The 22,895-nt window shown below is 35.6% G+C and overlaps 1 protein-coding gene across 22 annotated transcripts in view; it reads right to left on the bottom strand.

Annotated features, from left to right (window-relative positions):
• The window catches only part of epb41l3b (erythrocyte membrane protein band 4.1-like 3b), a 127,169-nt gene extending 104,827 nt beyond the window's left edge, over window positions 1-22,342 (bottom strand). For all 22 annotated transcript variants that reach the window (XM_073915470.1, XM_073915452.1, XM_073915469.1 and 19 more), the window contains exon 1: window positions 22,187-22,342. The gene's annotated coding sequence lies outside the window, so the exon portion shown is untranslated. The remainder of the gene's footprint in view (window positions 1-22,186) is intronic.
• Window positions 22,343-22,895: the final 553 nt, after the last annotated feature.

A 22,895-nucleotide genomic window follows, 5' to 3' on the forward strand; every position in this document is an offset into this window, starting at 1 on the left:
ATGCAATTTATAAGCTAAATCACGTGAATATGAATCAGCAGCTTGCCTAATGCCAGGTGTTTAATTAGCGACATGGCTGCAGCCAGTGATGAAGCAGAAGTCGGCACATCAAGCAGTGCCAGCACTGATGACCATCCATGGCCTTATCTGAAAGAAAAGTTCTCATTCGCCGATATGCAGAATGGCTCTTACAGGATGCACTTTGTTTGCCACGAACACCCAAAATAAGTGCTTTTAATAATGTCTCGTCAAATTTGAAAAAACACATCGAGCTAAGAGTCTATTTAATGTTAATTGAATGTGAATTTAGTCAATTACGTCTGACTTTACAATGGTATTGTAAGCACAATGTTAACAAAAGTTAATACAGCTACTGATATGGCAAAAAGCACTGCGACATGACATGACTGTTTTAGCTTTTTTTGTGCAACGTGACTAAATGTATCACTGAAATTTTACATTGTGCATCAGGTGCATTTAGCTGTGAGTTTGTGATGTATTTTTCATTGAATTTATATGTAGTTTACGAAGTTGAAAAATAAAACGGCTCCTCTTTGTTTAAGTTTAATACAGAGAAAGCATCCTAATCAATTAAAAAACTCCTCAAAATAAAAGTATTGGCCCCCTCTGAGACTGAGAGGTAAATCACATGAAAGTCAGCTCTGATTTTTTTTACGTTTTACTACATTTTTTTTTTAAATTGTGCCTTTTTTTTGAACATTTGAGTTTGACTGAGACTTTTTGTTCTATTTTTAGGAAATAAAACCCTTCTTGGTGTTCTTTGAGCCTACATTCAGTATGATTAAAATACTTAAGTTCTTTTAAAATTGGATACTTTAATACCAACCCAGGTTCATTAAATGTAGTCCCGTGGAAGTTTCTGGAGACCGCGAATTACGTCCCGGGAGGTATGTATGGCTGCATTTAATTTTTTAAGCGAACGCTATGCGGGGTGTGACGCTGTTCCCTTTTGCGCTTACCAGCTGACCGCTTACCTCCGTGTGGAGGGCTTTCCCGCTGCAATCAGTTTGTCTTCAGATGCAGAGAAGAGAAGTTGACAAAGGCGTTCGGGTTCGAGTCCGGGGAAGAGCGGTGTTACGGTCCGTGGGAGTTTGTATTTTTGTGCCTTCTCCCTCTCTGTTTTGCTTGTCTCCCTTCACATCTCCTTGTCTGTCATTCGCTCTTTGTCTCGTCCTATCACCTTTTGTTCTGCTACTTTTTCTCTGCTAGGTACCTGCTGATTGGATCCCGAGCCTGTTACTCCTTATTAGGGAGTTTCCTCGTGGACCAATTGGACTTCGTTCCGTGGACTTTAAATTCGACCGGCACGCCTTGTTTTTCAGAGTGCTATGTGTGTGTGTGTTGGTTTGTGTTCGCTCGCTGCTGTTCATAATGTATGCTTTGTTCTGTGTTTCTGAATAATTACATCGATGTAAATTAGGTCATGGTTAAAGAGTTGATCATTCCTTTTTGGGGAAAAGGGAACTTTATCGTAAGTCGCGCGACATACATTTTGCCCGTAGGTAACTCCAATGTTCAGAAACACTAGGTAAGTGGGTGAGCGCCACATTTTGTATTTTTGTTTACTATTTCAGGGAGTTTAGGTGTGGCGTCGCAAACGCTGAAGATTTCGGTTTCTTTTTCACATTTTGATTTTTATTAGTAAGTTTAGAGGGGGATCTTGTGTTCTAGTTTAGCTTTTGGTTTTGTTTAGTTCTTTGCTTTGGCACCACTCTAGTTCCTTTTTCCTCTAAAACTTTTGATAGTATTTCTTTTTTCTTCTTCTTCTTATTATATATACATTGTACAAAGCGCACACATGTAAGCCTCTCTTTTGCTGGCTTCATTTTTCTTCTCCTCGTAAGAGGAATAAACGAATTGACCGTAAATTTTTTGTCCTGGTATATTGTCCATCCATCTACTCTGTAATAATTTAATATTACAAGTGTTACGTTTATTTTCCCTAAACAACTTAATTAAACCGTAAAAAGCGGTTTCAGAAATCAGGTAAGACAAAAACAGAATCCAAAGAATAAAGTGAACGAGTGAATAACAGGGTGAGAACGTGGTGAAATCCGAAAAGGTGGTGAAAAAACCAGTTGAGGGCTTTTCTTTTTCTAGACGGCTAAATTGTTGCTCGGGTTTAGGGAAGTGAGCGGGCGGGCGGGTCAATCGCTAAAACTGGTTGGGTTCAGGGAAGGAGGAGGGCGGGTCAGCTGATTGGCCAGTCGCACAGTCAATCATTCGGTCAGTCAGACAGCGGCCTCTGGTGGGTTGACGCGAGAACAGGGTGGGCACGAACGGCACTCGCGAGAGACATTCGAGATACGATAAAGCGCACACAGCGGCCTCTCGCGGATTCGCAAAAACAACAACTGCACAAATACGTACCTCCCGTATTTCGCGGTCTCCAGAAACGTCCGCTGGACTACGTTTTCAGAATGAGACTGGGTTGTTTAATACTTTTAATCAAGTCTTATTGGAATTGGTGACTTGTAACTTGTAATGGAGTAACTTTTACAGTAAGGTATCTGTACTTTTACTCAAGTATGGTTTTCAGGTACTCTTTCCACCTCTGTTTATTTCACTGATTTTGCTACCGTAAACGTCATCAGGGAAACAGCTTGAATTTCCGCTTAGTAAAAAACATCAGTGCTGCATTTGGGACGACACTACATACATTTACTGTGCTGTTGAGTGTGTAAGTGTATAAGTACATAGTGCATGAGTGTATAGTGTGCCATTTGAGACGCAGATTTAGATTATGTCAGTCTCAGGTAGTGGGCGTGGCTAACATACTCAACCACGCTCCTACAGCTTTGACAACACACCCTTTTCCCCATCTTTCTGAATGATTTGCCTACTTTATTGCATCCAATTAGCTCGGAGAGGAAAAAAGTATGTTCATTTCTACAGCTGTAAGAAATATCTGTTAATGATCAATTTCCGTATGGGTTTTTGTGTTTATTTATGGTTGTGAATAGCATTATGGGATGTTGATCTCTGCTCTGTCAGTTTAACAGTAATTTTTATTGACATTTCAGACATTTGAAATAATATAATGCATAATAAATAATGCCTAAATAAATAAGTCTGTTAAACAAGAGAAAATGTGCTGCAGTTTATTACAAGGTTTCTGTAGCGTAATCTCACTCACCGGCCACTTTATTAGGTACACCTTACTAGTACTGGGTTGGACCCCATTTTGCTCTCAGAACTGCCTTAATCCTTGGTGGCGTAAGATTCAGCAAGCTACAGGAAATATTCCTCAGAGATTTTGCTCCATATTGTCATGATAGCATCATACAGTTGCTGCAGATTTGTCGGCTGTACATCCATGATGCCAATCTCCCGTTCCACCACATCTCAAAGCTGCTCTATTGGATTGAGCTCTGGTGACTGTGGAGGCCATTTGAGTACAGTGAACTCATCGTCATGTTCAAGAAACCAGTCTGAGATGATTGAGCTTTATGACATGGTGTGTTATCCTGCTGGAAGTAGCCATCAGAAGATGGAGACACTGTGCTCATAAAGGGATGGACATGGTCAGCAGCAATACTCAGGTAGGCTGTGGCGTTGATGCTCAATTGGTACTAATGGACCCAAAGAAAATCTCCCCCACACCATTACACCACCACCACCAGCCTGAACCGCTGATACAAGGCAGGATGATCCATGCTTTCATGTTGTTGAGGCCAAATTGTGAGCCGAGCATCCGAATGTGTCAGCAGAAATGGAGACTCATCAGAGCAGCAACGTTTCTCCAATCTTCTATTGTCCAGTTTTGGTGAGTCTGTGTGAATTGTAGCCTCAGTTTCCTGTTCTTAGCTGACAGGAGCGGCACCCGGTGTGCTCTTCTGCTGCTGTAGCCCATCCGCCTCAAGGTTGGCCGTGTTGTGTGTTCAGAGATGCTCTTCTGCAGAGCTCGGTTGTAACGAGTGCTTATTTGAGTTACTGTTGCCTTTCTATCAGCTGGAACCAGTCTGGCCATTCTCCTCTGACCTCTGGCCTCATCAGCAAGGCATTTGCGCCCACAGAACTGCCGCTCACTGGATATTTCCTCTTTGTCGGAGCATTCTCTGTAAACCCTAGAGATGGTTGTGCATGAAAATCTCAGTAGATCAGCAGATTCTGAAATACTCAGAGCAGCCCGTCTGGCAGCAACTTCCCCATTCAGATGCTCGCTCTGACCTGCAGCAGATCCTCTTGACCATGTCTACATGCTGAAATGCAGTGAGCTGATGCCATGTGATTGGCTGATAAGTAACTTGCAGTTGGACAGGTGTACCTAATAAAGTGGCCGGTGAGTGCATCACTATAAATCATTACAAATGTTAATAAAAGTCACTTTTTTCCAACATATCAAGGTTAAACGTTGTTGAAAAAAAGACCAAGATCCCATAATGCAATTCAAAAGTATAAATAAACAATAAAAAAAACATCATGAAATACAGAAAACTGCTCATCTCCTGACATTTAGTGTACTTACACAATTTCTACTTTACAAAGGCATGTTATAGTGCACAAGAATGAGATTTGGGCCACTCGTGGGTGTTTGCGAGTCCACTAGTGTGTAGTTTTGTGTTGTTATAATAGAGTAAATACGAGTTGACATTTGCTGGAGAGCCCGAAGCTACATTCAGCAGCTTCTACAACTAAACTGTAAAACTGCACTCACTCCCTACAATTACAGGGGAATTTATGATCTGAACTTAAATGTATTAAATAGGATAGACCCTTGAGATGAAGCATCTCCTTTTTGAGGGGGTCCCTAACAAATAAATCAAAACACATCAACACAAACAAACAAGCAGCACACTACACCAGAACCAACTCTCACGGTCTATAGCAGGGGTGCCCAAACCTTTTTGCATAAAGGGCCAAAAACCAAATATCATTGAGAGCCATGGGCTGAAGTTAAATATACCAAACTATATTACTAGGGATGCTCCGATCTCTCTAATGCTGGCTGATCTCACAAACTAATCACAAGTGTCTCTCTCTCTCATCGGGTGATCGAGCTGCTGTGAGGCTCTTCAGTACTGTGATCATTGTGCTGGTGTCAATAGTCAGATATTTAAATATTTGAATATCTGAACGGCATTGCATCTATTAAGGCCTTTTTACATATAAGAACTTAAAGTTCTGTGTTTACAATACTGCAAGTTCACTAAAACCTGGCTGCAAATATTATGGAAATAAAAACTTTTTTTATTACAAGTTGTTGCCTAAAAGACAATAAATCAGTCCTGATAAAGTGTCTAGAGCAGTGGTCACCAAACTTGTTCCTGGAGGGCCGGTGTCCTGCACATTTTAGCTCCAACCCTAATCAAACACACCTGAACAAGCTAATCAAGGTCTAACTAGGTATACTTGAAACATCCAGGCAGGTGTGTTGAGGCTAGTTGCAGCTAAACCCTGCAGGGACACCGGCCCTCCAGGAGCGAGATTGGTGACCCCTGGTCTAGAGGGTGTTATTGATCTAAAACGGGGAGATTATTCCAGTCAAAAGGAGCTTTGTATTGAAATGACCTGCGGACAGTTTCTGTTGTAATTCTTGGAACAAACTGAATAATCCGAGAAGGTAAATGGAACTAGAAACTGCTTTAAATAAGAAGGGCAACCAAAACAAACCCATTTAAAAAGAAACAAGTACCAATGATATTGTGTACAGCAGTGCTTCTCAAACTCAAGTACCACCTCAGAAAAAAGGGCTGTGTCTCAATTCCAAGAATGCAGAGAACGGACTTGTGTTCTTGTGGAGAGCGGTCTTGCCAGGTGTCCTCGGAAGAACGAACTCAGGAGACCGCGAGGGCAGAGAACGCGTCCTTTGAGAAATGGGATGCTGCGTTCTTCCTGATGGTCACATGACCTTCACGCGTTTTAAATAGTAAATTATTTAAACATTACAGCGCTCATACAACGATTTATTGTTTCCCCCCTCTTCAAAATATATACTTTGCATAAAAACATTATAAATATACTCTGCACAATATAAATAAAACAGATTTTAATACGAATCTCAGCAAACAAACACCCTTAATGTGTTTATTCCTTTATTAAGATGTTCATGTTAATGTTTACTTTCACCGTTTCATTTAGGGAAACTCCTGAGGTAAATAAGTTATATCTCTGAACTTTGATAATAAATCTAAATAAAATGCTGCGCTTCCCACCTTCAGTCGCAATCACTTCTGGGACTTCGGTGCTCAAATCAGCATCAGTGCGTCCTCGATATCAAGAACACATCTGGGAAGTTTCACGCATCCTCCGTACTTGTGGTCTTGAGTATTGGAACTGAACTTAGGCAGCTGATGATGACGTTGCAAGAGAACACGAGGACGCAAGACTGCTAAAGAACGCATATTGAGAAACAGCCCATGCCTCTCCAAGTACCACCATAATGAATGGTGTTGAAATACAGTATTGTAGCAGACCTAAGCAGCTACAGCTCTGCACAGTTCAAAAACATGGCAGATTAATTCTTATTATTATGAATATTTATTATTGTCAGACACTTTAAACACATTAACACTGCACTGTGCTTACAAATAAAATGTCAATGTTTAAATTAAAATGTGTTTTCTAACGTTAAAAAAGGCACTGCTCTTAAAAAGGAAAACTGCAGTAAAGTCTTATCATGAAGTAGCCTATTCATCAAAACCTGCAAATCTTCCTTGAACCTCATAACTATAAGCTATAAACTCATTAAGAAAATAAACTCAACCCTTTTAGACCCTGCACCACGGCTCAAAGCGGATTTTTCCGTCCTTAAAGGAGCAAATATGGATTCTGACACGCCCTGAATGCACTTGCGCCCTGCGCTTTCAGTTATGCGCATGGACCGTCAAAATAGAGCCCATAGTTTGAACAATAACACTGCACTGTGCTTACAGCTAAACAAATAAATAAAACGTCAATATTTAAATTAAAATGTGCTTTTAAAAGTTAAAAAGGCACTGCTCTTAAAAAGTAAAAGGAAAACTGCTGTACTGAAATGTATTATCTTGAAGTAGCCTATTCACCAAAACCTGCAAATCTTCCTTGAACCTCATAAATATGAGCTATAGTCATCATATTCATGCATAAACTCTTTTGAAATATATGATGCATGTATATATGGCTTATTTGCATATATTTGAAATGTAAACATTAACTTGTATTCACTCTAAAAAAAATGCTGGGTTATTTAAACCCCAAGTTGGGTAAAATATGGACTAATCCAAACACTGGTTTAATTTTGGTCCTATTAATTTAATAAAAATAAAAAAATACCAAGCAGTTGGGTTAGTCCCTATTACACCCAGAATTGGGTGGAAATACCCTTGCATTTTTTAGAGTGTTGTAAACATATGAATTGGATTTACATATTTAAATTAGATCTGCTTACTGCGTGTTAGAGTAGGCTTTGTGTGTCAGAAAAGCGAGAGATTAAACTTTATCTGCCAACATATAAAAATACGGGATACGCGCCCCCCAACAACAGTTACAAATATGGGGAGGAAAGATTTTTAAAAAGGCTTTGCCTATTAATATCAATTCACTGATCACATCGGTGTTAGCGTAAGCGTTAAAGGGTTGAAAGTGTTCAAACTTTTACTTTAAGTATTCAGCGATTCCTCCGCACTAGAAGAAAGCCTACACAGTTTGTAAACCACGGGTCTGCAGGATTTATATGCGACCTAAAATGTTTTTTTTAAACTTATAGCAGTATTTGCTTCCATTCCTGTGATTTCTGCACTGAAAATACACAGAAATCTACATTTTTACTTGTTTATTTATTTATCTTTTTTAGAAAGTCCCACTGAGATACAAGATCCCTTTTCCAGGGAGTCTGAAACGCAGCACAGAATTTAATTTCACATTAAAAACAATTAAATGTACAGGTGAAGTCTGTATTCATCAGAATTATTAGCCTTCCTGAAATTTATTTTCCCCAATTTCTGTTTAACAGAGAGCAGATTTCTCCAACACATTTCTAATCATAATAGTGTTAATAACTCATCTCTAATAACTGATTTGTTTTCTCTTTGTCATGATGACAGTAAATAATATTAGACTAGATATTCTTCAAGACACTTCTATACAGCTTAAAGTGACATGTAAAGGCTTCACTAGGGTAATTAGGGTAAAGTTAGGGTAATTAGGCAAGTCATTGTATAACAGTGGTTTGTTCTGGAGACTATCCAACACTAATATTGCTGAAGGGGAGAATAATATTGACCTTAAAATGACTTTAAAACTATAAAAAACTGCTTTTATTCTAGCCTAAATAAAACAAATAAGACTTTCTCCAGAAGAACAAATACTAGAGGAAATACTGTGAACAACTCCTGAATCTGTTCAACATTATTTGGGAAATACTTTAATAAAAACACAGCACAGGAGGATGAATAATTCTGACTCCACTGTCCTAAAAGGCCATTTGAGTTTGTTTGCTAGCTGTTTTCCTGCACTCCTCATATGATGCTCTGTGACTCTGAATGATCTCAAAGGTCTTTTTGTTCAGTGTATGAATCTGCAGTTATTGACTCCTCACATTAGCATAATGACTGGCAAATCTGCATATCCGATGATGTCATCGGGTCACATGACGCCTCGTATAGCTCGTCACGAGTCTGAAACCGCTTTAAACCAGCGAATATGACCACAGATGAACTTTGGATAGAGGAAATATCGCTCTCGGCACTTTCTGCAGCGTGACTAACAGGTCAGACTCTGAAGAAAGTGCTAATGTGTCTGAAATATTGAATAAGTGCAAGTTATAAAGCCTAAATAGCAGTAATCTGCAGATCTAGCGTGAATAAAAGCCATACAATTAACATTAATCAGTGTAAAAAAAAAAGCATATACTATTTCAGCATATGTTTTACAATGCGGTTGCCCTTCCAGCTGCAACCCAGTATTGGAAAGCCGGAGCACCCGGAGGAAACCCACGCCAACACGGGGAGAACATGCAAACTCCACACAGAAACATCAACTGACCCAGCCGGGACTTGAACCGACCTTCTTGCTGTAAGGCGAACGTACTACCCACAGTCCTACCATGTCGTCCAATATAAATATTATAACTGAATATTTAAATAATTATTATGTAATTTACTTACTAATCGTATAATACATATATTTTTTATTTATAAACTTAAAATGACATCATTTAATATTCATGTTACATTAAAATCATTTTATCTCTGAAAATAATAGCACTCAAATTCTTATTAATTGCAATAAAAATATACAGCAATTAAATAAATTAATAAAGATACACAGATTTTAAATCTCAGGTTCATTTACATTTCAATATTCATTATAATACTAATTACCATTATCATAAAACGACAATTCTTATGCTAAAAGGAATATCACAAATCCCAGGTCGTAAGGGGAAAAATGTGTTTAAATGTTATTTTATTTGTTACATTTAGGACATTATTTTAATTATTAAGCGCATTTACTATTACTATAAAGAAAAAATAAATCTATTATTTTAATTCAATAAGAAATGTTTATGTTTTATTATTTAAAATATCTGAATAATCTGAGTCAACACAGAAATATTTACATATATTATTGAGAGCTAAATGTTTCCTAGTCTCAAAAAGTGACATTATATTGGTAATTAAGCATATTTAGTAAAAGTATAAAGGAGAAAATGTATTTGCATAATATTTAATACAATATTTATGTTTTATTAATTATATCCAACTTTTTATAATTCAAAATGCAAATTTAAAAGAACAATTACATATAAAAATTAATCATATGTTTTATAATACAAGTGTTTTATTCTTTTTAAAAACACAATTGTGTTCTATGTTTTTAATAATAAAAGTCTTATGGTTAGGGTTTTAGTAACTTTTTTAATAATAATAATAATAATAATAATAATAATTTTTCTATATTTTTTAATAATAAAAATATAGAAATAACAAATAATAATTGTAGTTTTAACAATACAAAAGTTCTATAATTATCATAACACAAGTATTGTGTTAAACAAAAAATGCATGCAAAAATAAATAAATAAATAAATAATTAAATAAATTAATTAAAATATTAAAATATTAAAAACTAACTGGCCGAAATTAAAAACTGTGTTGTACATTTAATAATAACACAAGTCCTGCAAATATACTCTGCTCATGAACGAAATCTTCAGCTCGGTGTGTACAAGCAAATCACATCCTATAAACCAGCATTGATCCATCCATCATGCATCATCCAGGCTTATTAAAGACGGTTCTGAAGACTGATGTGTTGTGCTCATCTATTAATAGCCTCTCCCGCATGTCTTTATAAGGGTAAAGCACAGCGGTGAGATACATACATATAAATATAAAGTGTGTTATCAGCGCTCGACTGAAGGTCTGTGCGTTATCTAAAAAACCCTCACACACACTTCTGCTGAGCTTCACACAATGGAGGAAAAACTGCACACTGAGCATGAGTGTGTGTGTGTGTGTGTGTGTGTGTGTGTGTGTGTGTGTGTGTGTGTGTGTGTGTGTGTGTGTGTGTGTGAGTAAAGTCTAGAAAAACATCTTGCAGGAGCGCCTTCGAGACCTTTGAGCGGCTGTTTATCAGGCCACACCCCTCTGACCTCTGACCCCTTCATCAGCACTTACACAATGCTGGAGGAGGTCAAAGTCAAGAGCTCAGCGCGGGTCAAAGGTCACGCAATTAATGATGCTGGCTGCTTCAAACTCCACGTTTGGTCAAATATGCATGGACAATTACTGTATTTTTAATTAAATGTGAATGATCATTGTAACACGATGGTTGATTTAGTCCAGATTTCACGCAGATTTTCATGCAATTTGCGCAAAAATCAACACTAATTAAATTAAACGCGCACAAATGAATAAAATAAATATTTAATAAATAAAAATTCTAAAACGAACCAGCCGAAATTAAACATTTAGAGAAACTAAAACTGGTTTTTTTAAAGTAAAAATTATGAGTAAAATTAAGATCTAAAAATGCTGGGTTGTTTTAAGGCAATGTTGGGTCATATCCAGTGCTCAGCGTATAGTCAGTATATATAGCATATATCAATATAGTCAGTGTATTCTGGCGTGTTTAAACAGAACAGATTTATTAAACAGATATATTTATTACAATAATACTTTAGTCACCAGAGATATTCAGAAATTGAAAGAGAATACAAATAAATTCAATCAAAATATTGCATAAAAAATTACAACCAACAACACCCACAAAAATTTTCCATTTTTTCCTCTTTGTTAAATGTGTATTTAATATTTTTCTCTAACATATAAATGTGGCTGTACTAGTGTTTGGAGCGCTTTAGAAATGGAGACATTTTAGAATTGTCATGCTAAAATGTGCAAAAATTAACAGCAATTAAACTAAAGATTTTAAATAAACAATTCAAAAACTTATGAGTCAAAATTAAACATTTAGAAAAACTGTGAGTATTATCTTTATATAAGTCAATTTTATTTTAACTTTCAGACTGAAAAACTGGGTTATTTTAACTCAATGTTGTTTTTCAGTTAAATTTAAATGATTGTCTTTAACACAATAATTTGCTTTTGTTCAGATTTCACACTAATTTTCATGCAATTGGTGCAAAAATCAACACTAATAAAACTAAACATGTACGCAAAGATAAATAAATTAATTAATTAATTAAAAAATATAAAAAATGAACTGGCCAAAATTAAAAACTGTTTTCTTTTTTTAAGGTAAATTATATTTAAAATTAAAATCTAAAAATCCTGTATTGCTTTAACTCAGTGTTGGGTCATATATGAACAAAAACGTAATTTAATTAAACGTAAATGCTAAAATGCGCAAAAATCAGCAACAATTAAACTAAAGATGCAAATATTTTTTTAATTAATAATATTAAACAATTCAAAAACTAATCAGCCAAAATTAAACATTTAGAAGAACTATAAATATTATCTTTTTTTTGTATTATAATATACAAAAAACAAACAAATGATGGGCTCTTTTTTTAGTTAAACGTAAATGATAATTGTTATCACAATGCTTTTGTTCAGATTTTACACTGATGTTCATGCACTTTGTGCAAAAAATCGACACTCGTTGTGTGCAAAAATAAATAAATAAATAAAATATCAAAAACGAACTGGTCGAAATTAAAAACTGACCGTTATCTGTTTTAAGGTAAATTACTGTAAATTTAAAATCACAGCCATGCTGGGTTGTTTTAACTCAATGTTGGATCATAAATAGACAAAAACTTAAAATGTTTTCAACACAATGTTTTCTTTAGTCCAGATTTCACAATGACTTTCATGCAAAAATGTGCAAAAATTGACACCAATTAAACGCAAGATGCTAAACTAATAATAAATAGTTCAAAAGTAACCTGCTAAAATTAAAAGTTTTATTTTCAAATTCAGACAGCAAAAGGTGGGTTGTTTTAACTCAGTGTTTGTGTCAAATATGGATGAACAAATGATGGGTTCTTTTTCAGTTAAATGTAAAGGATTTTGTTCAGATTTCACACTGATTTTCATGCAATTTGTGCAAAAATCGACACAAATGAAACTAAAGATGCACAAATAAAAAAATACAGAAAAAATTATTTATTTTTTTGCTTTTTTAGAAATTCAAAGATTAATCAGTCGAAATAAAATATTTAGAATAACGACTATTTTTAGGCAAAGTTTATTTTAGACTACATACTAAAAAATCTGGGTTGTTTTAACTCAACATTGGATCAAAAATGGACAAAAACAACTGTTCATTCATTCATTCTCCCCCATCTAGTCCCTTTATTCACTGACACAGTGGAATGAACCGCCAACTATTACAGCATATGTTTTACACAGCAGATGCCCTTCCAGATGCAACCCATACACACGCACACACACTCATACACAATGGCCAATGTAGTTCGTCAATTCCCTTATAGCACATTTGTTTGGACTGTGGGGGAAACAGGAGCACCCGACCCATGCCAACACGGGGAGAACATGCAAACTCCACACAGAAACACCAACTGACCCAGCTGAGACTCAAACCAGCGACCTTCTTGCGGAGAGGCCACAGTGCTGACCACTGAGCCACCGTGACGCCTGCACAACTGGTTCATTCTTTTCTTTAAATCTGAATTAAGCTTTTTAACCCAATGGTTGTGTCTGTCCACATTCGAGTGAACACTGGGCTCAAAAGAGAAGTCCAGAAGCGAAAGAAACTCCAGCTAATGAACGCTTTGACTTCCAAGCAGAAATTCCTGCCATTACTCCCAGTGCAGACGACTATCAGACACACACACACACACACTGATGAAAACACTGCGATCAATACCCACACCAATGCTGAAAGATCAGACAGAAGAACAGCAGGTAAACAAGAGCTATCACACACACACACACACACACACACACATGGAAATTTCAGCATTTGACAAACACTATTCTGCTAGATTCAGTCTGCAGGAAGCTGAAAAAACTAATCGCATATTAGACAAAACTGTAAAAAGGAAGTGAAAATAGAAACACACACACTGACAAACACACAGACACGCACACACACACAGAATCACATGTGAGTCACACACACATGAGTCTTCAGCTGAAAACACACACTCAGCATTAGTGTGGCTCTTGATGACGGTGTATTTTCCTGAATACACACTTTTTTGCCTTGGAGTTGATCAACGGAGCTGTTCTACTCATCTCAGCTCACACTGACTACATTAACCTTCTATAGACCTTTGTCTTGGCTGCTGCATGGAGGGCGCCATATCGTCCAGCGTCTTCCAGTAGAATGTTTAGAACTTCCGTTTACAACCTGTAATCTACGCTCCGAAAACGAGTTTCAAAAGCGTTTTGAGTGGATTACGGAGTGTTTTTGTGACACACAACTTTGAAAGGTGTGTGTTAAAGCTGTTAATCTGTCAGATCTGTGGTTCAAGCGCAAGAAAAAAAACGTCCTCTTAGTTCACACGTCTGCCGTCTGCAGAAATACAGTGTGCGTGTGTGTGTGTGTGTGTGTGTTCCCGACCTGTCAGTTGTTAGCTTAGCGCCTCTTCAATTTGCACGCACGCACACACGCACGCACACGCACACACACACACACACACACAAAACACTTCACTGCATTATAGCAAACCAGATTACTAGCATGAAACTTAACAGGTATGTAAGCTTATAAGCAATTTCATGCAATTTACAAAAAAGACCACTAAAAGTTGGTTTTTGATCCTCTGCTATGAGTAGTAGTAATATAATATGCAGGCCCGGCGCCAGGATCTCAGAACTGAGGGGGCAATTTAAATCCATAGGGGGGCACTAGACCTGGTGGCTGATTTTGGTCTCTCTTGTTCCTTTCATTTAGGCTATTTATTCACATTTATTATTACTTTACTTTGTTACTGACCTAAAGCAGTAATATACGTTTTAATAGTAATAATAACAGTTTCGCTATTACTGATTTTATTAATGATGGTAATGCAACGATACCGCTTATTAATGCAGACGGATCATGGCTTTAGTGCCAAACGAGTGCTTTAAATCTATGTTATTCCCCTTATTTATTTCCGTTTTATTTCAAATAACCGGCCTATGAAGGTTTAAAGTTTTAGGTAAAGACGTCAAATTATGCCCACACATGCAAGCTGACCCACGATCAGACTATTCATTTAACCGTTAAATAAATATAGTGAAATCAGCTTAACCGAGTCGCTTCACGTAGCCTATTACCCAACCAACATCAGTGTTAGGGAAAAGCTAAATTTTACAATTTAATGTCATTCAAAACAATTAGTTACATTTTAAGGCATTAGTGCAGCCAGAAAAATACCTAAAAAAGATACCAAAATTAGTTTGGCACGGATAACACGCAACTCAGGCTATATAACTTTTTTCATCATTTTAAATGTAAAAATAAAGATTCATCTGCTATCATAACTGTGTTTTTTCGTGATATTGTCTGGTTGTCATTTGTAAAACATCATAAACCATGGTTACTAGGCCTATCCATCATTTTATTTATTTATTTATTAAGGCTATTTTAATAACTTGTTTTCAGGTTACTTTGATTTTGGGGCCATGAGCTACAAGTCAAAACAAACTCGATATGCTGACTGTATTTTAGCTCTTAAAATAGGTTTATAATATATTTCATGTTGTTTAATTTTGCATGAGCAAATAGCAGTATAGCCTAAATTACATATTTTTAAAAGATTATTCAGTCTACCTGCAGCATGTATAGGAGATTTCTTGGTTGATCCGCGGTAAATCCACTTAAGCAATATATTCCATTTATAACACTGTAAACTTGACTTCGCAGGCCGATTATCTTTAAACGCAAAATAAGGCATTTATTAAGTGTTATACCTTGACTGCTGCTGCAGAATGGGATGTTTCTCTACACAACTATAGAATTCACACAATATAGAAGAATTTTCAGTTTTGAGTGAGCAATCCTTAATGTAAACTGGGGGGGCACAAATTCTTTCTGGAGGGGCAAAGCCCCCCTTTGCCCCCCCGTAGCGCCGGGCCTGATAATATGCGAATTTGGCTACGCATGTGTACATTGTGTCTTTTGCGCTAATTTCTTTTGAGACTTTTCTGATTCCATACTCTGCTGGCTGATCTGCATGTTGATTCTAATCGGGAGCCGTTTATGTTTTTATTGCGTCAGATTGTGTGTAGTGTTTACCATGGTTTGTGTGTTTGTGTCACTGCAAAACGCCTCTTTAATGTCACTCTGTGCCAGTCTTTCAATCCATGTGTCAGTGGGACAGGACGTCTGTGTGTGTGTGTCAAACAAGTTGGTGAATTACATGTGTTTGGGTTGGTTATATTTTTGAAAATAGTCAGAAACTGTTGACTTTAGCGATGGCGAGGCAACCCAACTCTGGGAAACACCCATACACACACACACTTATACACTATGGACAATTTAGCCTACCCAATTAACCTGTACCGCATGTCTTTGGACTGTGGGGGAAACCGGAGCACCTGGAGGAAACCAATGCGAACACGGGGAGAACATGCAAACTCCACACAGAAATGCCAACTGACCTAGCCAAGGCTCGAACCAGCGACCTTCTTGCTGTGAGGCAACAGCACTACCTAATGCGCCACTGCATCGCTTTAAACTTTAATATATATTTATTAAGTATATTCGGGCTGCACAATATATTGTTTCAACATCGATACGGCAATGTGATCATTCGCAGTAGCCACATGATGAGCATATGCAATGCTGAGTCTAGGCATGGGCTGGTAAATGATTCTGACGGTATGATAACCTTGAATAAAAATATCACAGTTTTACTGCATTGTGATTACTGCTCTAAAATATATTATTTTGAAATGTCTGGGTAAAAAAAATCCCCTTTGAACACACTATATTTTATTTTGAGAAACATCTGTGATATTTTAGAGCAGTAAACATGTCCGGCTAAATAATTCAAATGAATCACTGACTTCAGCATTAGGTTCCAAAACACTGATTTCTTTACATTTTACAACAACATCTTTGGGTATATTTGATGAAAAATAAACAATAAAATAAAATAAAACAAAAAATAATCTTGCTTATACCATAGGTACAGCATAACAAAAAAATTTGCCGGTTTTAAAAACCTTGACTTTTCCAAACCGCGGTATGCCTTGAAACCGGTTATCGTCCCATGACTAGTTGAGTCTGGATTATAATTCACCATGTGCATGTGTTTTTGATGCCTAAGATACTATAATGAACTTAAAACCATTCATGCATAATAAATTGAACCATTTGTAACTTTAACAGTTAATTTTATTTAATGATTTTTATTTTCATAATTTAATCACTGTACTTGAATACTGTTGGACTCTGGACATGATAAAACACTTTAATTCAGTGATATATTTTTCTTGATTGCATTTATAGTTTAGTATAGTATCCGCTTGTTAAGTGTGACGTCACGCGAAGCGGCTTCCGGGTCCAAGAGCTCTATTCAACTGAATGGGGAGACTTCAGAAATGCTAATAATAAACGTTTACAAGGCGAAAGTCACGATGGCAGTATATATGTCCATGCCTAATATCCGATGGCCAGAAAGTGATTCATTATTTTATAAATTGTTAAATTTTTGGTATTTGTTATGCAGCAAGCCCAGAGATTGTTGTGTACACTATGACTTTATATAAAATTAACTTTAATGTGTGATAGGAATAAAACGTGATCATAAACAAATGATTTCTCCACTCAAATGAATGGCGGCTTGGACCCGGAAACAGTATACATACGTCACAAACACGTCACCACTTAACAAGCCGATAGTATAGTATAGTATAGTATAGTATAGTATAGTACAGTATAGTATAGCTTAGTATAGTATAGTTTAGTATGGTATGGTATAGTATAGTATAGCTTAGTATAGTATAGAATAGTTTAGTATGGTATGGTATGGTATAGTATAGGATAGTATAGTATAGCTTAGTATAGTATAGTTTAGTATGGTATGGTATGGTATAGTATAGTATAGGATAGTATAGTATAGCTTAGTATAGTATAGTTTAGTATGGTATGGTATAGTATAGGATAGTATAGCTTAGTATAGTATAGTATAGTTTAGTTTGGTATGGTATGGTATAGTATAGCTTAGTATAGTATAGTTTGGTATGGTATGGTATAGAATAGTATAGTATAGTATAGTATGGTATAGTATAGCTTATTATAGTATAGTTTGGTTTGGTATGGTATAGTATAGTATAGTATGGTATAGTATAGTATAGTATAGTATGGTATACTATAGTATAGTATAGTATATAGGGATGTAACGGTATCAGAATTTCACGGTACGGTAATACCTCGGTATGAATGTCACGGTACGGTATTTATTGAATCATTTACAGGAAAAACAAAACTTATGAAAATACTCCAAAAAAGTGGCAAAAGTGTCAATGACATACAAATTAGCCATCTATCTGTAAGCTTTGAAACAGAAACTTCAATTTTAATAACAAAAAATTATTAAACCATGTAAAAAAATAAAGTTTCAATTTAGTATTGTTGAAAACTCATCACATTCAACATTTAATCACTCACTCACTTAGATAGAGATGGGTTTAAAGGAAAATTATCATATAAATATAATCTGGTAAAAGCTGGTATCTCTGGGTATTTACAATGTCCCCTGCAACAGAAAAAAACCCTCTCATTTGGGACTGAGGTTTCTGGGACAAGAGAGATACGACTTGGCCCAGGTTGACAGCAGTGGGTAACGTTGTGCATTGTCTTTCCCCCACTTGAGAGGACAAACCATGAGTGAGATAGAGGTCTCATGTCTGTATCAATCTGAACAGTGTGCTGTGTCACACCCTCCGTCCCGCCCTTCAGTAGGCGCGCGACAACACCGCTCTTGAGTATGCGCACTCAACCCCCCCCCTCCCCGCTTTACAGTACGCGCGCGACAACACAGCTGATCAGAACGCGCGCAACATGACCGGTATTCAGTACGCGCGCGACAACACCGCTATTCAGTACGCGCGCGGCGACAACACAGCTGATCAGAACGCGCGCGACAACACAGCTGATTAGAACGCGCGCGACAACACAGCTGATTAGAACGCGCGCGACAACACCGCTATTCAGTGCGCGCGCGGCGACAACACCCGCTTCAGGTTCGATCATTTCCAGCTCTTTTTGATGCCCGCTTCTAGCAGCACACTCCATTTCCGCATTACTGGATCTGTAGCGACAACAAAGGATGATGGCCACCCCTGGGCTGATGGGAATTGTAGTTTTCGCTACCTCCCGTTCGCTTCATTCGCCTGAGCAAATTTTCTCAGAAGACCTATAGTTTTACCGAGTCATGCGACTACGGTAATATCGAAAAAATAATAATATTGCGGTATGACCGTATTTACAATACCGTTACATCCCTAATAGTATAGTATAGTATAGTATAGTATAGTATAGTATAGTATAGTATAGTACAACATGAAAATACTCACAGCACATGCATGAACAGAAATGCACTGCAGATAGCACAGACAACAGCGAAAATGTGTCGGGCGCCCCAAAAAGTTGATAGAGTGTTTATTAGATTTTATGGAGATGCACTCTCACTGCAGATTCATCCCAATCCATCTAACAGTTGAAATTCCAAATATATTCGAGTTATCTGGTGAAATTGTACTCATATCGTAATATATATAATCGCAAAATAAAAATAAATAAATAAATAATTAAATAAATGCTAGATTTTTTTTTTCAATATCGTGCAGCCATAATGTGTGTGTGTGTGTGTGTTTGTGTGTGTATATTCTTCAAGACACTTCTATACAGCTTAAAGTGACATGTAAAGGCTTCACTAGGGTAATTAGGGTAACTAGGCAGGTTAGGGTAATTAGGCAAGTTATTGTATACTGATGGTTTGTTCTATCGAAACATATTGTTCTATCGATAGGTTTAGACTATCGAAAAAATATAGCTTAAAGGGGCTAACAATATTGACCTTAAAATGATGTTTAAAAATTAAAAACTGCTTTTATTCTAGCCGAAATAAAACAAATTAGACTTTCTCCAGAAAAAAAAAATATTATCAGACACACTGTGAACATTTCCTCAATCTGTTAAACACCATTTGGGAAATATTTAAAAGAGAAAAAGAAATTCAAAGAGGGGCAAATAATTCTGACTTCAACTGTATATTGCCATTGACTACCATGGTAGGAATAAAAATACTATAAAAGTCAATGGCTTCCATATTTATTTATTTACTTTTATCTACTTATTTCTAACTAAATAATCCATTTAACATTTTTGTTTTAACTGTACTTTTTGCTGAACTACACATTTAATTAGCTTTATGCAGGAATAGTCTTATAAATGCTGGGTTGTTTTAACCCAACATTGGGTCAAACATGAACAAACCCGACACTTAAGCTAGGAAATGTAATTAAATTTTACTTAAAGAGATGAATGGTTGGGGTTTTCCATATTTGACCCAATGTTGGGTTAAAGCCACTTATTTTTATTTTTTAAGAGAGAATATAAAAATCCCTGTAAATGTTATTTGATACGGACACCCAAAATAGCACAGTCCTCTCCTCTACATCAGTCTCATTTACATATTCATAATTGTGTTTTTGATCGTAAAGTGAGTCTGAAAGCATGAAGTATAATTATGCTGATCTGAGGACAGTTTCCTGCTCTACAAATAGATCAAAGCAGGGATTTTCTGGAAAACCCCCAAAAGTCAAAGATATGCGCTGACCGCAGGACGGTGAAAGTGTGTTTCTTTTGGAAATCAACTCACCAGCGCAGACACGATCCAGATGCAGATCCACAGCAGGAGGAGCCCGACATCCAGAGAGAGAGCAAACACACACACACATACACACACATTCAACATCAATAAAGCAATCGACTTCTCAAACATTGATGTATCAGATTTCTGTGAGAGAAAACATGTTTTTGACGCAATAAAATAATGTTTTTTTTTTATATAATTAGTTAAAAGCTGATTCGCTCAAGGGAAAATAAATAATTAAATAAATTTATATATATATATATATATATATATATATATATATATATATATATAAATTCTGCACATTTCTGAAATAATTAAATTAATTAAATAAATAACTACATTATTTTCAAATGTGCAAGCGAATGAGTTAATTTAACAATATTTTTTTATATTTTAAATTTAAAAAAATATTAATATATTTTTATATAGTTAATATTTTTATATTTATAGTTTTTATTTATTTTCAGAAATTATTATTCTTTTTTTATTTTATTTTTAATTTTTATTTTTGTCATTTTAGTGATTTTTGTTTCTCATTAAATTTTTCAAATTCTTATTCAAATCTCATAAATTTGTATTTATTTGTATTTTAGTGAAATAAAAATGACGAATATTTCATTGTAAACTACATAAAAACACGCTTTTATTTAAAAAAATATTTTTTATTTTAATTTAACATGCAACGTTATTTTGGTTTTAGCTAATTAGTGCTTATAAACAGTTTTTGGTGTCATGAGTTAAGTAGATATAAATGATTATACTACTATTAATTATTAATTAAATTACTAACACACTGAAAAGTGAAGTACGCATTTACTGTCCATTTTTAGGTTATTTAATTACAATTGCTTACAATGCAATTTCTTACAATATCATATCTCATACTTGCAAATTATTTAGGAACTAGTTCTGGTTCCGAAAAAGTGAAGTATTAGATTTCTGCATGTGTGAACATGACTTTTAAACCAGTTTACAGCTGACATACCCTGCAGCATTACATAAATATGCAAATAAACATCATATGCATAACATACTATTGTCAAAACGTCATAGTTATTTAAAAAGAGCCACAGAACGCAACAGGATTATAGTGATAAATCACTCAAAAATGAAAAATCTGTCAGTATGTATAGTTCAAAACCTGTTTTTTTCTGTTAAACACAAAAGAAGATATTTTGAAGAATGTTGGTATGCAGCAGCTACTGACATTCAGGATATCTTTGCTTTTTCACAGACTATGGACGTGAATGTAAATCTGGCATACTTTAATAAATCTTCTTTAGTGTTTAACAGAAAATAAAGAATTTACAAATGATTGTAATTACTTGAGGAAGACTTAAAGTGTGTTTTCATATGTTGGTGAACTGTCCCTTTAATAAAAAATGGCGTTTCATATACTTTACATTGAAATCATTACAAGAAAGCTTGAAGCTGAATAGTTTCCTCGACTCTGATTATATATAAAGCACTTTTAAAACTGCTGTAAACGGACAACAATATTAAAGAAGACTAAAAACTAAATCAAAACAAACGACAGAGACTTTTAAAGGCAACAGAAAAGCGAATGCGATATTACGTTCATATCATATCAACCAGTGACTGTTCAACTGTCAACATTAGCATGACTTAACATTATATTTAACACCTTACACACTTGATTAGATGCTTTAAAATATATATATATATTTTCTGTATAAGCTAACTTATGCTAGTTGTAACTTTGTTGGAAGTAATGTAACATTAGCGGTTGATGTTTTTAACCTGTTTTCATGAACGTCACGATAAATAAATAAAAATTGGAGCTATGTGATACTATGATTGTGATCGATATTCATTAAAAACATCGCTTTATATGATATTTAACGTAAAGGAGGCGCGTAAACAAGTCTGTAATGTCGTAAACAAACACCTCAGAGAGTTAAAGACGGCTATCACCTGACAGGAGCGGCTCCAGATGAATGTTGAACAGGTATAAATAGTGTTGAGTGAAGAGAAAAGTTGATCTGGTCGAGTTTAAGCTGGAAATCAGTCGCTGTCAGACGGACTGAATCCAGAAAGAGCGCTTTTCCCCACCAGCTTACACTTTCAATCACGGACACTTCACGAGTTTCCCTAGGCGGAGACCGGGCGCGGAGACCACGCCCACCCTGCAGCTGGGTCGCGGTCAACTTAACCACGCCTCCGGTTGTAGTTCCCCGCCTCCAAGGAGTAATGTTTATGACTTCTCAGAATTTGTTTTTAATTTCATTTATAGTAATGAACACCAACGTGACAGTGGCAGCATATCTTCACAATATAATAAACAAAACAGGAAAGCAACTAAGATGCATAAATTAATATATAAAAGGGATAATTTTAATAATCTTTAATCTCAGAAACCTTTTTTAATTGAACATGTAGGCTACTAATGGAAACTTTGACAATGTGGCAGTATCAAAATATATGCACATTATAATAAACAGAATAAAAAAGGAACATAATATAATCTTTTATATATATATAAATATATATAAATATATATATATATATATATATATATATATATATATATATATATATATATATATAGTATAGCATATATATATAGTATTTGTTATATATATGTACATATAGTATTTGATATATATATATATATATATATATA

This window comes from Danio rerio, chromosome 2 (genome assembly GCF_049306965.1).
Source record: "Danio rerio strain Tuebingen ecotype United States chromosome 2, GRCz12tu, whole genome shotgun sequence".
Classification (NCBI taxonomy): Eukaryota; Metazoa; Chordata; class Actinopteri; order Cypriniformes; family Danionidae; genus Danio; species Danio rerio.